This window comes from Canis lupus, chromosome 15, assembly GCF_048164855.1.
Source record: "Canis lupus baileyi chromosome 15, mCanLup2.hap1, whole genome shotgun sequence".
NCBI classification, from domain to species: Eukaryota; Metazoa; Chordata; class Mammalia; order Carnivora; family Canidae; genus Canis; species Canis lupus.
Genome location: NC_132852.1, coordinates 61,715,403 through 61,731,384, shown reverse-complemented (window position 1 = coordinate 61,731,384; position 15,982 = coordinate 61,715,403).

Genomic DNA, 15,982 nt, shown 5'->3' with positions numbered 1-15,982 from the left:
TCATTGATCTCAGGGTCGTGAGATGAAGCCCCATGTCAGGTTCCCTGCTCAGCACAGAGTCTGCTTAAGATTCTCACTCTCACTCTCCCTCTGCCCCTCCCTCCATCCGCACCCTCTCTCAAAAACAAATAAATAAATGGATAGATGATTGTAAAACATTATTGAGAGACATAATGAAGACCAAAATAAAGACAGATATGCCTTATCCATGGATTAGAAGACTCTATTATAAGGGTAGCCTGGGTGGCTCAGTGGTTTAATGCCACTGTCAGCCCAGGGTGTGATCCTGGAGACCCAGGATCGAGTCCCACATCAGGCTCCCTGCATGGAGCCTGCTTCTCCCTCTGCCTGTGTCTATGCCTCTTCCTCTCTGTGTGTCTCTCATGAATAAATAAATAAAATCTTTTAAAAACAAAATACTCTATTATAAAATGTGAATTCTTCCCCCAAATTATCTATAGAATCTAACAATCCCATTCAAAATTCCAGCAGGTATTGTGGAAGTCAAGTTAATTAAAAAATTTATATGGAAATGCAAGACTAAAATAGCAAATACAATACCAAAGAAGAATAAGAAAGAAGATTTACATTACCAGATATTAAGACTTACTAATTAAAAGCTACAGAAACTCAGACAGTATGATATGAGCATATGATTAAACAAATAGATCAACAAAACAGAATAGTGTTTGGTGAGTACAACCACTTTGGAAAATTATTTAGCAGAATCAGGTAAAACTGATCATATGCAGATTCTACACTCCACAAGTCCCCCCTCTCCTGAGCATGTAACTGTGGCAGGTGGAATGATGGCACCTCAAAGATGGCCACCTAATCCCCAGCATCTGTATATATATTCTGCTACATGCAACAAATAATTAAGGTTACAGATAGAATTAAGGTTACCTTATCAGTTGACCTTGAAATAGGGAAATTATCTGGAATTACTCAAGTGGCTCCAATCTAATGAGATGAGTCCATAGAGAAGGAAAGCAGAAGAGTCTGTGAGAAGCACTGGACTCACCATTGCTGGCACTGAAGATGGAGGAAGGTGTCACAAATCAAGACATGTGAGTGGCCTCTGAAGCTGGGAATGGGGCACCTGGGTGGCAGTCAGTTGAGCATCTGACTCTTGGCTTTGGCTCAGGTCATGATCTCAGGGTCATGAGGTCAAACTCCGCATTAGGCTCCACACTCAGCACAGAGTCTGCTTTGGATTCTCTCTTCCTCTCCATCTGCCCCTCCTACTTATTCTCTCTCTCTAACAAATAAATAGATGAAGAAAGCAGAGGAGGAAGGAAGGAGGAAGGAGAAGAAAAGAAGAAGAAGAAAAGAAGAAGAAGAAGAAGAAGAAGAAGAAGAAGAAGAAGAAGAAGAAAAAGAAAGAAGAAGAAGAAGAAGAAGAAGAAGAAGAAGAAGAAGAAGAAGAAGAAAGAAGGAGGAGGAAGGGAGGAGGAGGAGGAAGGAAGGAGGAGGAAGAAAGAAGGGGAGGAAGAAAGAAGGAAGGAGGAGGAGGAGAAAGGAAGAAGGAGGAGGAAGAAAGAAGGAGGAGGAGGAAGGAGGAGGAGGAGGAGGAAGGAGGAGGAGGAAGGAGGAGGAGGAGGAAGGAAGAAGAAAGAAGAAAGAAGAAGAAAGAAGAAGAAGGAAGAAGGAAGAAGAAGAAGAAAAAAAAAAGAAGAAGAAAAGAAGAAGGGAATGGCCCTCAGCTCATAACCAGCAAGGAAATGGGACCTCAGTCCGACAACTTGTTGAATCCTACCAACAAGCTGAATGAACAGGAAACAGCTTCTCCCCTGGAGCCTCTAGAAAGAAATACAGCCCTGCTAACCACCTTAAGTCTAGCCTGGTGAAACCTATATTAAACCTCCGACTCCTTACAGAACTCTAAGAGAACACATTTGTGTTGTTTTAAGCCACCAAGAAATTTGTTACAACAGCCACTTACAATTAATACAACAGAGCAAGCAAAAAACATTACATATTCAACCACAGTCCACCCCTTGGTTCCCGAGTATGCATGCAGATTTGCATACACATGTACACACACCCTTTCCCTAACTAATTATTCCAAAGACTGCACTTCTCATAATGCAACAATCCTTTCAATCACAAAAAACTCCTCTTCCTTTGGAAGATGGCTCAGGACTGGATCCAAGTAGATCATACTGCAACAAGCTGAAAACCTGGGGGTGCTGTACACGCATCATGGAAGGTGAAAATGTTCAGTTTCATGATCTTGCAACCATGGATTTAACAGTTACCCAGATATCTAACCTAATCAAGGAAGGAAAGCAGAGCAATCAGAATAAAAACTCTCTTTCAGAAAAGGAAATGTAAATCCAGTCATCAGTGGTCTGAATAACACATCACGCCCCTCTGGATAGGGAGAAAGTGACGTCCTGCTCAATGGACAGCTTGGCTGGCTGGGTTCCCCCTGCACGGAAGACTTGATTTCTGCTCCCTTCTGTTCTCTGTGGCCCTACTAAAAGGGTTATTGCCTGGGGACAGCATTCTGAGAGGGGAGGTAACTATCCTGGAGGTGGCCTTGGGGACTGAACAGTAAGAGGCTCCTGCGCCAGGGCACCCTTCGCTGACACTGTCCCAAACACTATTTTGATGCCAATTGATTGATTTCCTGAGTCCTGCCATGACTATTGGTCCTATCTCTTTAGTCAGTGGCTTCTGGCCCAGCCTTCTCTCTGCCTCCAAAACAGTGGGAACAAAGAACTGGGATGGCCAGGTGGCCCCAAACAGTCCAAGAACACCTCTCAGTCCCCAGGCCACCACCCCACCCAGATTTATGGTAGAGCCAGAGGCACAGAGGCCTTCAGCAGCAGCAGGCCTATCGAGAGTGGTTTGGGGGGCAGGATCCCCTGATCCTCCAGGCTATCACATCCTGGCTTCCAGAATACCACAGTTTGATGATCCCATCCCTAACGCTGCCATGAGCCAAATAATTCAGCTTTTGCAATTCAAGAAGGTAGACAATTGCTGACTTGTAAGTGGCCCTGGTCCTCTGCACTCTTAAATCTCAGGAGACTTTCCAGCTGGCAACTTCCTCCTGTCCAATCTGCAGGACTGAAACGAAATACGTCAGTTGTGCACTGCCTCACTGATGGCCTCAGTAAAGAGCCAGCACGCTAACAATGTTGGCTCCTCCCCACAGGTGCTAGGCACCGAGACCCAGTGCCCTTGCTAACAGTGAGCAGAGCATGTCCAATCATACAATGAAACACACTCCCTGGTTCTTTTAGGAAGCCTATACGGTATAAGCCTATACCCTTTATCCAATTAATTATTACCAAGTTTTCCTTGTTGTAAAGTCCAAAGGGTCCAGTTTAATACTCACATTATCCACATCATCTGTTTTTTAAAAATATGCAGAGAAAAAACACTAGAGGACACCATGGACAGGGAAATTAGGCAATACCATTGAAACTCAAGTGATTCTAGGAATAAAGATGCCACTGAATTAGCAGAAGTCTTAAAAGTCTTTTTTTGAGAAAAGATTGTAAAAGACTCAGAGACCACTTTTTCAGCCCCCACTACATTAAAGATAAAGAGGCTGTAGCGCATGGATCCCTGAACCTGCAGCACTGGCCCTTAAGTCCCAGGCTATGAAATGCATTCCCAGATTTTGTTGGAAACGGCCTGGCCTCTGCATCACCCGGGAAGAGAAGGAAGAGGGAGAGGAACCCAGGAAGGAGCGTGGTCTCTGTGGCACCACCATGGCTCTCTTACTTGTCAGGGGGGTCTCCACCTATGGCTGTGGAGGGACTGCAAAGGCGCTGCTGGGGGGATGGGCAGGAAACGCTTCCCTTCCTCCACGTTCAGCCCGGGCCCTAGACCCCTCCGACTGCAGCTCAGAAGAGCCGGGTGCTCTTCTGACGTCTGCAAACACTTGGGAGTAAGCTGCTCTCAGGACTGGGCCCCGTGTTTCTGCCTCCACTCCTCGAATCAACTTCATTAAACTCAAGGAAGGGGTCTGATGTGCAAAGGAAAACACCGAGATGCCTATCATGCCTCCTGGAGCATATACAGTCGGTCACTAATGTATCGTATTACTGGTGTTCTTTAAGTGCCCTTGATTATTTTCATTCTATGACCAGTTAAAATAAAAGCACTCCTACGTCATCCCCATACCTGAGGGGTGCGAAGCCTACTCTTCAGGAGCCTGAAGCACCTGGAGCATCACACACGCAGCGGGCACAATGGCAGAGCGGCTCTTGGGCACACAAACACGAACACGCACTCGCACAGGCCCCCGCTTGGGCACTCCCAGCTCCACCAGCAGCCACCGAAGAGCGGGATACACCCTGCCGGGCGGTGTCCCTAACCACCGAGGGGCTGGGGTACACCCTGCGGGAGTGTCCCTAACCACCGAGGGGCTGGGGTACACCCTGCCGGGCGGTGTCCCTAACCACCGAGGAGCGGGGTACACCCTGCGGGAGTGTCCCTAACCACCGAAGAGCGGGATACACCCTGCCGGGCGGTGTTCCTAACCACCGAGGGGCTAGGGTACACCCTGCCGGGCGGTGTCCCTAACCACCAAGGAGCGAGGTACACCCTGCCAGGCGGTGTCCCTAACCACCAAGGAGCTGGGGTACACCCTGCGGGAGTGTCCCTAACCACCGAGGAGCGGGGTACACCCTGCCAGGCGGTGTCCCTAACCACCGAGGAGCTGGGGTACACCCTGCGGGAGTGTCCCTAACCACCGAGGAGCGGGGTACACCCTGCCAGGCGGTGTCCCTAACCACCGAGGAGCGGGGTACACCCTGCGGGAGTGTCCCTAACCACCGAGGAGCGGGGTACACCCTGCCAGGCGGTGTCCCTAACCACCAAGGAGCTGGGGTACACCCTGCGGGAGTGTCCCTAACCACCGAGGAGCTGGGGTACACCCTGCCGGGAGTGTCCCTAACCACCGAGGAGCGGGGTACACCCTGCCGGGAGTGTCCCTAACCACCGAGGAGCTGAGGTACACCCTGCGGGAGTGTCCCTAACCACCGAGGAGCGGGGTACACCCTGCCAGGCGGTGTCCCTAACCACCGAGGAGCGGGGTACACCCTGCGGGAGTGTCCCTAACCACCGAGGAGCTGGGGTACACCCTGCCGGGAGTGTCCCTAACCACTGAGGAGCGGGGAACACCCTGCCGGGAGTGTCCCTAACCACCGAGGAGCGGGGTACACCCTGCCGGGAGGTGTCCCTAACCCGCAGAGCCTGGGAGACCCGCAGAGCCCGGGAACCCGGCAGACCCCGGGGGACCCCGCAGAGCCTGGCCGGCATCCACAGGCTCAGAGCACTTCCCCAGGGACGTGGAGACCCGGAGCAGCCTCCAGGGGCACAGGGTTCCTTCCCAGCACCTGGAGGCAGGTTTGTGAGAAATTTCCAAAGCCTCTAGAAGTACCGATCCTAATTCTGCGTAAAGTGCCGCGATCGAGGCCATGTACAAAACGGCAAATGGCCCATGACACCATGTGTGAAATGTCCAGAATAGCTAATCCAGAAAGTAGATGAGTAATTGCAAGGGAGTGGGAGAGGGGAGGCGACTGTTACCAGGTGAAGGGTTTCCCTGGCCTGATGGAAAAGTTCTGGAACCCGATAGCGGTGATGGTTATACAGCATCCGGAGTGTACTTAATGCCACTGAATGGTTAAAATGGTAACATTTATGGTGTGTGTATTTTACCACAAATATATATATATCATAAAACTTCCTGGTAGGGGCATAGGTATCCCAGAACCAGCTCATCAGAAGCTATTTTTCCAGGGTACGGAAACCAGTCATCACTGGTTAATTGAAAAAGATGTTTAAGCACTGGATGTTATTCTGTATGCTGGTAAATTGAACACCAATAAAAAATAAATTTATTATAAAAAAATAAATAAAATAAAATAAAATAAAATAAAATGGGGTGAGGGGTCCCTAAGAGTGTTATATATACTGAAAATTGTATTTCTTTTTTTTTTTTCCAAGAGTAAAAAACATCAGCATATACCAATTTGCCCATTTTGTTCTGCTGATTCAAATCCAGGTGTTGGTGGCCCTACAAACCTCCTCAGGGCTCTGTTTCAAAGCAGTTTGTGAAGATTTAACAAACGAATCTACCCAAAGTCCTTTGAACTTAGTTACATCCTCCAGTGCCCTAATTTTTTTAAATGTAAAATGAAATCGTCCACATTTCCACATAATACAGTGATGGGACACACAAACTAACATTGTCAGCAAACCACACAAGGATGGCACAGGTTCTGCACCATGGCATCTGTGTTATCATTGATCCCCAGGCAACCTAAGAGGTGGAGACTTCTGTTATCCTCTGGGTTGAGGCCAAGTCACCAAAGCTGGGTGGTGAGGGGGCTGCCCAACAGAGACCCAGCCCCTCTCTGTGGCTTGTTCAAAGGGGCTGGGATCTGGCTGGAGAAGACCAGGGCAGACCTCGTGGGACAGGGTCCCCCGGTTAGCAGGCTCCAAGGAGCCTTACAGGGTGGGGGTGGGGGCTGAGCTATTGAGCCTCTCCTCACCCACTTGGCTGGCTTGTCCCATTTGGGGCCATTATGAATAAAGTGCTATAAATAGTCCCCAGCAGACACATGTTTTCATTTCACTCCAGTGGGTAGACAGGAATGGAATTACTAGGTCATGTTTAACATTTTAAGAAACTGAAAGTTTAAAAAAAAAAAAAGAAACAAAGTTTTCCACTAATGGCAATTCCAGTTACTCTAAATCCCCTCCAACACTTGGGTGTCAATCTTCTGAATTTTGGCCATTTTAATGTATGTGTACAAGTAATTTACTTTAATTTGCATTTTCTGATGAATTATGATGGTGCCTATGATCTTACATGCTTTTTGGTCATTAGCATATTTTCTTTTTTTTTAAAGATTTATTTATTTATTTATGATAGACATAGAGAGAAGAGAGAGAGAGAAAGAGAGAGAGAGGCAGAGACACAGGAGGAGGGAGAAGCAGGCTCCATGCCGAGAGCCCGATGCAGGACTCGATCCCGGGACTCCAGGATCGCGCCCTGGGCCAAAGGCAGGCGCTAAACCGCTGAGCCACCCAGGGATCCCCGCATATTTTCTTTAATGAGGTATCTATTCAAATTATTTGCCCATTTCTAATTGGTTAGTGAAAGTCCTTCATGTATTCTGGATACAATTCCTGTCTCAGCTACATGTACTGCAGGTATTGTTTCCCATTCTGTGGCTTGCCTTTTCGGTTTTTTAATTTTGGTGAAGTCCAGTTTATCAATCTTTTTCTGCTACGGTTAGTGATTTTGGTGTCCCATCTAAGGCATCTTTGCATATTGCAGGGTCACAAAGATTTTCTCCTCTCAATGTCTGTAGGATCTAGAACTATCTCCCTTTTTTCCTTGCTGTTGGTAATTTGCATTTTCTTTTTGGCGGGAACTGATTACTCTAGCTGGATGATTAACAATTTTGTTGATATTTTCAGTTTTTGGTTCATTTAGCTCCTCCATTTTCTGTTTTATTGTTCTGCTTTAACTTGATTATTTCCTTTCCTTCTACATGCTTTGGGCTTAGTTTATTCTTGTGTTTCTAGCTTCTTAAGGAGGCAACCCAGATCACTGACTGTAAAACTTCCTCTTTTACTTATTTTTTTTTTCCTCCTTTACTTATATAAGATTATAATCTTCCTTCTACACAATCATCTTTTAACTGTACCCCACAAATTTTGGCATGTTGTCTTTCATTACCACTTAGAAATGTTTTTATTTTCCCTGTGATTTCTTCTTTGGCCCATGAGTTATTTTAAAATGTATTGATTTTCATATATTTGAGGACTTTTCAGATGTTTTAATTATTGATTCACAAATATTGTGGTCTGAGAATATACTCTATGATGATTAAATGATTTGAATCTATTTAAATGTACTAAGGCTTGTTTTATGGTCTCCCGTGGTGAATTTTTGCATGTGCATGAAAAGAATCTATATTCTGCAGTCGTTGGGTACACTGTTTTATAAATGTCAATCATACCAAGTTAGAGGATAGCGTTCATGTCTTGTATGTCCTTGATTTTCTAGCAATCTGTCCTATTAGTTACTGAGAGAATAGCGCAGAAGTCCCCAACTCTAGTTAATGGATTCGCCTGTCTCTCCTGGCAGTTACGTCAGTTCTTGCTTCACATATTTGAAACTCTGTTATTAAATGCATATATGATTGGTATGACCTTTTTAATATTATGAAAATATCTTTCTCTTTGGTGAGTCTTCTTTGTCAGCACCTCCAGATTTCCTATGTCTAGTGTGTACATAGTATGTCTTTTTCCAATCTTTTCACTTTAATCTGTGTCTTTACCTTTTAATTGGGTTTCTTCCAGACACCATATATCAGGTCAGTCTGATATCCTCTGTTTACATTTTTGTCACTATCAATAGGGTTAAGTCTGCCATCTCGCTGTTTTTTCTTTGTTCCATCTTTGTTATTTTTCCTCTTTTCCTTACTACCTTTGGATTTCATTCTTCTTTAGTATCTCATGTTTCTCCTCTAATAAGTACAGATTAGCTGTACTTCTGTTTTATTTTTTCAGTGGTTGCCATAAGGCATAAAATGCACATCTTAACTTATTACTGTCTACTTTCAAATAATATTGTACTACTTCATGGACGACATAAGCACCTCACAACAATGTAATTCCACTTCCCATCCTTTGTGTTATTGTTTTCACAAATTCTACTTCTACATATGTTGCAAGCCCCATGATGCAATACTGTTTTTATTTACACAATTACCATTTAAATAAAATCATTAAATTTTTTGTTGTCTACAACATTGTTCATTCATTCGTGGAGATCCACATTTCTACCTAATGCCATTTTTCTTCAGCTTGAAGAAATTTCTTTAGTATTTTTGTAGCTCAAATCTTCTGGAGATACAATCTTTGAATTTTTGTCTGAAAATTTCTTTAATTTGCCCTCATTTTGAAGGATCATTTCTCCAGATACGAGATTCTGGGTTAACAGCTCCCTTCTTTTGGAACATTAAAGATATCACCCTGTTGTGCTTTGGTTTGCATTTTTTCTGACGAGAAGTCATTTATTCTGTCTTTATTTGTCTGTATGAAATGGGTCTTTTTTCCTTTGGCTCTCCCCATCCCTGGTTTTTAACAATGTAATTATGATGTACATTGGTCTGGGGTGTGCATGGGTGTGTGCATGCAGAGAAAGAGAGTATACATGTAGATGTATGTTAATGTGTGTGTGTGTTTGTGTCTGTGTGTAGGCTCAATTCTTAACTATAATTTCTTAAATGGAGCTTCAGCTTTTTCAGTGTTAATTGTAGTATGGAGATTTACTCATTTAAAATTTATTTGTGGATATTGGGGCCCCTGGGTGGCTCAGCAGTTGGGCACTGGCCTTCTTCGGCCCTGGGCGTGACCCCGGGATCCTGGGATCGAGTCCCACGTTGGGCTCCCCGCAGGGAGCCTGCTTCTCGCTCTCCCTGTGTCTCTGCCTCTGTGTCTCTCATGAATAAGTAAATAAAATCTTTTTAAAAAATGGTTGCAAACATGTCAGGCTACCAGAAAGTTGGGAGGGGATGACCAGTCCTGGGCCCCTAGTGCCTTGAGGGCCACCAGGTCTCGCATGTGCACAGTATGAATAGGGCCCGCCTGCCAGGAGGGCAGTGAGGACAGAACCCAAACCTGAAGGACAAGGGTCCCTGCCTCCAAGCACCAGGACCTGGGGCCAGATGGCGTCCGGCATGGCCTGGGGGCCCTGCGGGTGACTCCGGTGAAGGTACAGAGGGAGGTAGAGAATGATTGCTGCTCTCTCCCTGCCAAGTCCTGAGCCACAGCCTCCAGAGGGAGCCAAATGCAACCCTTTGAAGCAGCACCGGACCGTTGGAATCCAGAGCTGAGCAAACTGACCACCTTGCTGCCCTACCCCGAGGACGTGCAGCCCGGCTTGACAAGCTCTGCATCCTCAGGCTGGTCGTGGGCTACCTGAAGGTGAAGAGCTGCTTTGCAGGTAAGCGGCCGCGTGGCTCCAGATCAAGCTACGAGAGGAGCTTGCCCACAAGCTCTAAGCGTTGACCTTCTGTGAGGCAGAAGCGGCACCGCAGTGTTTGGGTCCCGGACACAGGAAGAAGGCCTCACGCTCAGCTCAGGTACAATAGGTGACCCAGACTGCAGGTGTGTCTCTCTGCCCAGCCTGTCATATGGACCCTGGGCTCTGCTCTCTGTGGAAGGAGATGGGCACGGGCTTCCCACCAGGCTCACAGAATGGCAGGTGCAGAGGAGAGGTCCTAGCAGATGGTCTAACTTCTTTCCTTCCTTTACTTTATCATTTCTTGTGATAAATTAAATGTTCCTCCATCTTCCAGAGCTTTGGCTCAGAACAAAGGGCTCATTTTTCTGAAGCTATGAACTGGGCTATTTCTTATAATCTCCCAGAGCACTTTTTCTCCTAAACTTCCTTACCATGTAACGGGCACAGTCTACTCTTCTGTTTCCTACCTGCTAATCCACTGTGTCATTGCTGAGAGCTAGTCCTAACCCATTCCTGTGCTTGGGACTTGTACGCAGTAAACTGAGTGATGCAGCTGAGCACATCCCCTCCATAGCTAGTAAGCAGCCGCACAGGAAGACAGCCCAAGGAAGACTCTGGGCCTGAACAACACGGGACAGATGGTTACAGCTGCTCGAAAAGAAACTCAAAGATGAAACGGGTCTAGTCAACCTTGAAAATACACTGAGAACTATGAAATTACCCAGCTGCAGGGGTAACTGCAAAGTAGCAGCACCTGTGGAGTCTCGTACAGCAGTGCTGTGGACTGTCCAAGCAGGGGTCCACTGTGACCCCAGGGGCTGGGGTCAGGGCATCGGGGAGGGCCGCTAAATGGGCACCGGCTTTCCTTTTGGGGGTGTGGATCCAGTATCTTGGATGGAGAGAGAGGTGGTGGTTTCTCAGTTTAAAATGGTTAATTTTAGGCTACGTGAATCCCACAGGGGCTGGGATCCTTTGCGGGGAGGGAGGCAGGGGTCCTTTGCAGGCCTGTCAGCCCTCGAAGACCCTGAATAGGTCCTCTGCTTGCCTCTGCCATTGTCTCCAGGCAGTCTGCCCACGTGTCGCTAGTTCGGGCCTGTCCCCACCCACTGGGCTGTGCTGCAGGCCACTGACAGTGGTAGAGACCTCAGACCCTTGCCCTCGCTCTGACCCTCTGCCCAGGATGGCCCAAGGTAAGGGGCACACATGGGACCTGGGCTGCCCTGGAGAGCAGCTGTCTACCAGTCGTGTGCTGTGAACTGCTTTCGTGAGGAACACCTTGATCCTCAGCAGGTCCCGGCCCTGGTCTGGGCAGAGCTGGGGGCCTGAGTCCTCTCACAGTACATTAAGAAGATAATTCACCATGACCAAGTGGGATTTATCCCCAGGATGCAAGGCTGGTTCAACACTCGGAAAGCAATCAATGTGATAGATCATATCAACAAGAGAAAAAACAAGAACCATATGATCCTCTCAATAGATGCAGAGAAAACATTTGACAAAATACAGCATCCATTCCTGATCAAAACTCTTCAGAGTGTAGGGATAGAGGGAACATTCCTCAGCATCTTAAAAGCCATCTATGAAAAGCCCACAGCAAATATCATTCTCAATGGGGAAACACTGGGAGCCTTTCCCCTAAGATCAGGAACACAACAGGGATGTCCACTCTCACCACTGCTATTCGACATAGTACTAGAAGTCCTAGCCTCAGCAATCAGGCAACAAAAAGAAATAAAAGGCATTCAAATTGGCAAAGAAGTCGTCAAACTCTCCCTCTTAGCAGATGACATGATACTGTACATAGAAAACCCAAAAGACTCCACCCCAAGGTTGCCAGAACTCATACAGCAATTTGGCAAAGTGGCAGGATACAAAATCAATGCCCGGAAATCAGTGGCATTTCTATACACTAACAATGAGACTGAAGAAACAGCAATTAAGGAGTCAACCCCATTTACAATTGCACCCAAAAGCGTAAGATACCTAGGAATAAACCTAACCAAAGATGTGAAGGATCTATACCCTAAAAACTACAGAACACTTAAAGAAATTGAGGAAGACACAAAGAGATGGAAAAATATTCCATGTTCATGGATTGGAAGAATTAATATGGTGAAAATGTCTATGCTATCCAGGGAAATTTTCACATTCAATGCAATCCCTATCAAAATGCCATGGACTTTCTTCAGAGAATTAGAACAAATAATCTTAAGATTTGTGTGGAATCAGAAAAGACCCCGAATAGCCAGGGGAATATTGAAAAAGAAAACCATATCTGGGGGCATCACAATGCCAGATTTCAGGTTGTACTACAAAGCTGTGGTCATCAAGACAGTGTGGTACTGGCACAAAAACAGACACACAGATCAATGGAACAGAATAGAGAACTCAGAAATGGGCCCTCAACTTTATGGTCAACTAATATTCGACAAAACAGGAAAGACCATCCACTGGAAGAAAGACAGTCTCTTCAATAAATGGTGCTGGGAAAATTGGACATCCACACGCAGAGTAATGAAACTAGACCACTCTCTTGCACCAGACACAAATATAAACTCAAAATGGATGAAAGATCTAAATGTGAGACACGATTCCATCAAAATCCTAGAGGAGAACACAGGCAACACCCTTTTTGAACTTGGCCACAGCAACTTCTTGCAAGATACAATTATGAAGGCAAAGGAAACAAAAGCAAAAATGAATTATTGGAACTTAATCAATATGAAAAGCTTCTGCACAGCAAAAGAAACAGTCAACAAAACCAAAAGACAATCTACAGAATGGGAGAAGATATTTGCAAATGACATAATCAGACAAAGGGCTCATATCCAAGATCTATAAAGAACTTGTTAAACTCAAAACCCAAGAAACAACCAATCCAATCATGAAATGGGCAGGAGACATGAACAGAAATTTCACCAAAGACACACACATGGCCAACAAGCACATGAGAAAATGCTCCACATCACTTGCCATCAGGGAAATACAAATCAAAACCACAATGAGATACCACTTCACACCCGTGAGAATGGGGAAAATCAACAAGACAGGAAACCACAAATGTTGGAGAGGATGTGGAGAAAGGGGTACCCTCTTGCACTGTTGGTGGGAATGTGAACTGGTACAGCCACTCTGGAAAACTGTGTGGAGGTTCCTCAAACAGTTAAAAATAGACCTGCCCTACGACCCAGCAATTGCACTGCTGGGGATTTACCCCAAAGATACAGATGCAGTGAAACGCCGGGACACCTGCACCCCAATGTTTCTAGCAGCAATGTCCACAATAGCCAAACTGTGGAAGGAGCCTCGGTGTCCATCGAAAGAAGAATGGACAAAGGAAATGTGGTCTATGTATACAATGGGATATTCCTCAGCCATTAGAAGGATGAATACCCACTATCTGCTTCAACGTGGACGGAACTGGAGGGTATGATGCTGAGTGAAGTGAGTCAATCGGAGGACAATTATCATATGGTTCCACTCATACGGGGAATATAAAAAACAGTGAAAGGGATTATAGGGGAAAGGGGAGAAAATGAGTGAGAAATATCAGATAGGGTGATGGAACATGAGAGACTCCTAACTCTGGGAAGCAAACAGGGGTAGTGGAAGGGGAGGTGGGGGGGGGACGGGGTGACTGAGTGATGGGATCTGAGGGGGGGCACTTGATGGGATGAGCAGTGGATGTTATGCTATATGTTGGCAAATCAAACTCCAATAAAAAAATATACCAAAAAAAGAGCTAAGCCAAACAGGAACATTAAACATTTTCTCTTCCTCAGCCACCCTAAAGGACAGCATTGCAGACTGCCCAGCTGACCGACCCATGAATCCAGGAGGAAGTGAGCATGCCTCTCCACAGGTCAATCTAGAACTGTTTTCTGAAGGAGACTTGCTTATTCGGGTACTGTATGACATTTTCCAAATCTATCTCCTGTCAGTGGTTATGATAATAGCAGAATTGGGGCCTCAGAGGTTTTCAAAAAACATTTCATTTCAAATCTTGTTGAATTTATCTTTAATTATCAAGTCAATTTTCTGGTTGGATAAAGTATTCTATATCTATTCCTTCCATTTTTCAGACAATTCTATAACCAAAGTGCCATGTGGGTGAGAGTCACACAGGGCAGAGTCAGAAACCCTTGATGTCCATCCCTGAGAGCCAACGGCTAGTCAAAGAGCAGCCACCTCTCCCCACAAGGGTGATGCTGCATGTGTCCTATCTGTTTCAGGAAGTGTGAGACTCAGGGGGAGGGATGTATGTGTAAATCATACCATAAGCCATCAAACACAAGAAAGGAAACAAACGTACAAAGGAAAAATATCTTTTGTGTATATGGAAATATTAGCAATATTAGCATACCATATTTCATTTTTACTAACTTTGGGCACTTGAACATTTTCTTTCTCTGAAATTTTCTATCTAAATATGATATGTTGGGCAGCCTGGGTGGGCTCAGCGGTTTAGCGCCACCTTCAGCCCAGGGCCTGATCCTGGAGACCCGGGATCGAGTCCCACATCGAGCTCCCTGCATGGAGCCTGTGTCTCCCTCTGCCTGTGTCTCTGCCTCTCTCTCTCTTTCTCATGAATAAATAAATTAAATATTTAAATAAATAAGTAAGTAAGATATATTGCTGGTACCTTAGCAAGGAATCCAGGTTCTGGGTGGCTCAAATGTAACAGATCTTTACCTGCCAAACCAGAAGTACAAAACTTCCACAGACAGTTCAGGAGGAACATGCATCACCACTGGGTGAGTGGCCACAGAAGAGGCTGGGTCTCCTCTTTAGGAAAGAAGGGGTGGCATGAAAGATCACCGCATCTTTATTTGTATGGTAAGGGCTTATCTAACTATTGAGACAAATCATCACTTTTCTCAGAGTAACTTAAAAGTCAATCTGTGATCTCTCCCCACTCTCAAGCTGAAATAACTACATTTTTAATGCTTCAGATCTAAAAAAGAAAGAAAGAAAGAAAGAAAGAAAGAAAGAAAGAAAGAAAGAAAGAAAGAAAGAAAGAAAGAAAAGAAAACAACTCCAAAAGGCGTTTCGCCAGGGGAAAAAAATCCTGACCACGTGCTCTGGGCAGGGAAGGCAGGGCTCCTAACCTCGGCGGGAACCAGAGAAACAAAGATACAAGTGCCTTTGTCTAGGAAATAAACACAATCCCGGGGTGGAAGTAAGGACAAGGAGAACCGTGTGGGACCCAGAAAAGGCAATCGAATGTGAACGGAGGCTCACCCTTCTGGAAACACGCAGCCAGCACGGAGCGGCGGGCGCGACCGCAGGCCCCAGCAGCGCCCGCCGCGCACGCGGAGCAAAGGGCGGGGAGTCTCGGGGCACGCGCTACCGCAGGGCCTCCGTGTTTCAACAGAAAAACCACTTCCGCCCTCTGCAGAGGCTGAATCTTGTTCGTATCCCAAGAGGCCTCATCCACCAGGGCGGCCCTCGCGGGGCGGGCGTCAGGACGGACACGGGCCGCCGCCGGCAGAGCACAGGACTGGGCGGGGCCTGCGCGGGCCGCAGCGGGACCGGGCGGCGGAGCACTCGGCGGCCGCGGGCACGAGGGCCCCAGAGCGCGGCGCCCCGGGGTGGAGGCGCCTCCGCAGCAAGCCGGCGGGACCCAGACGCGGCCGCTCGCGCCCCCCACGGCACCCACGGGGGACCCCGACTCGTCGCTCCCCAAGGCGGCGTCTGCGCTGCGGGCTGCGTCCTCGTCGCTGGAACGAAGCCGCCGCAGGAGCCGCCGAGCCCCCCGCGGCTGCCCTCGCTCTCGACCCCTGCCGGCACCAGAGCCGCGCTCCCAGCAGGCAGGGGCTCCGCGACGCCGGCCCACGGGCCCCAGGCACCCGCGGTGAGCGGAGCCCGCGCCGACCGAGGGACACCGCGGCCCGCAGGACGAGGGGCGGAGGGAACGTCCAGGGGCCCGCGTGGCGTCGGGCTGCCGGGCACGGGGTGGGGGCACCTGCG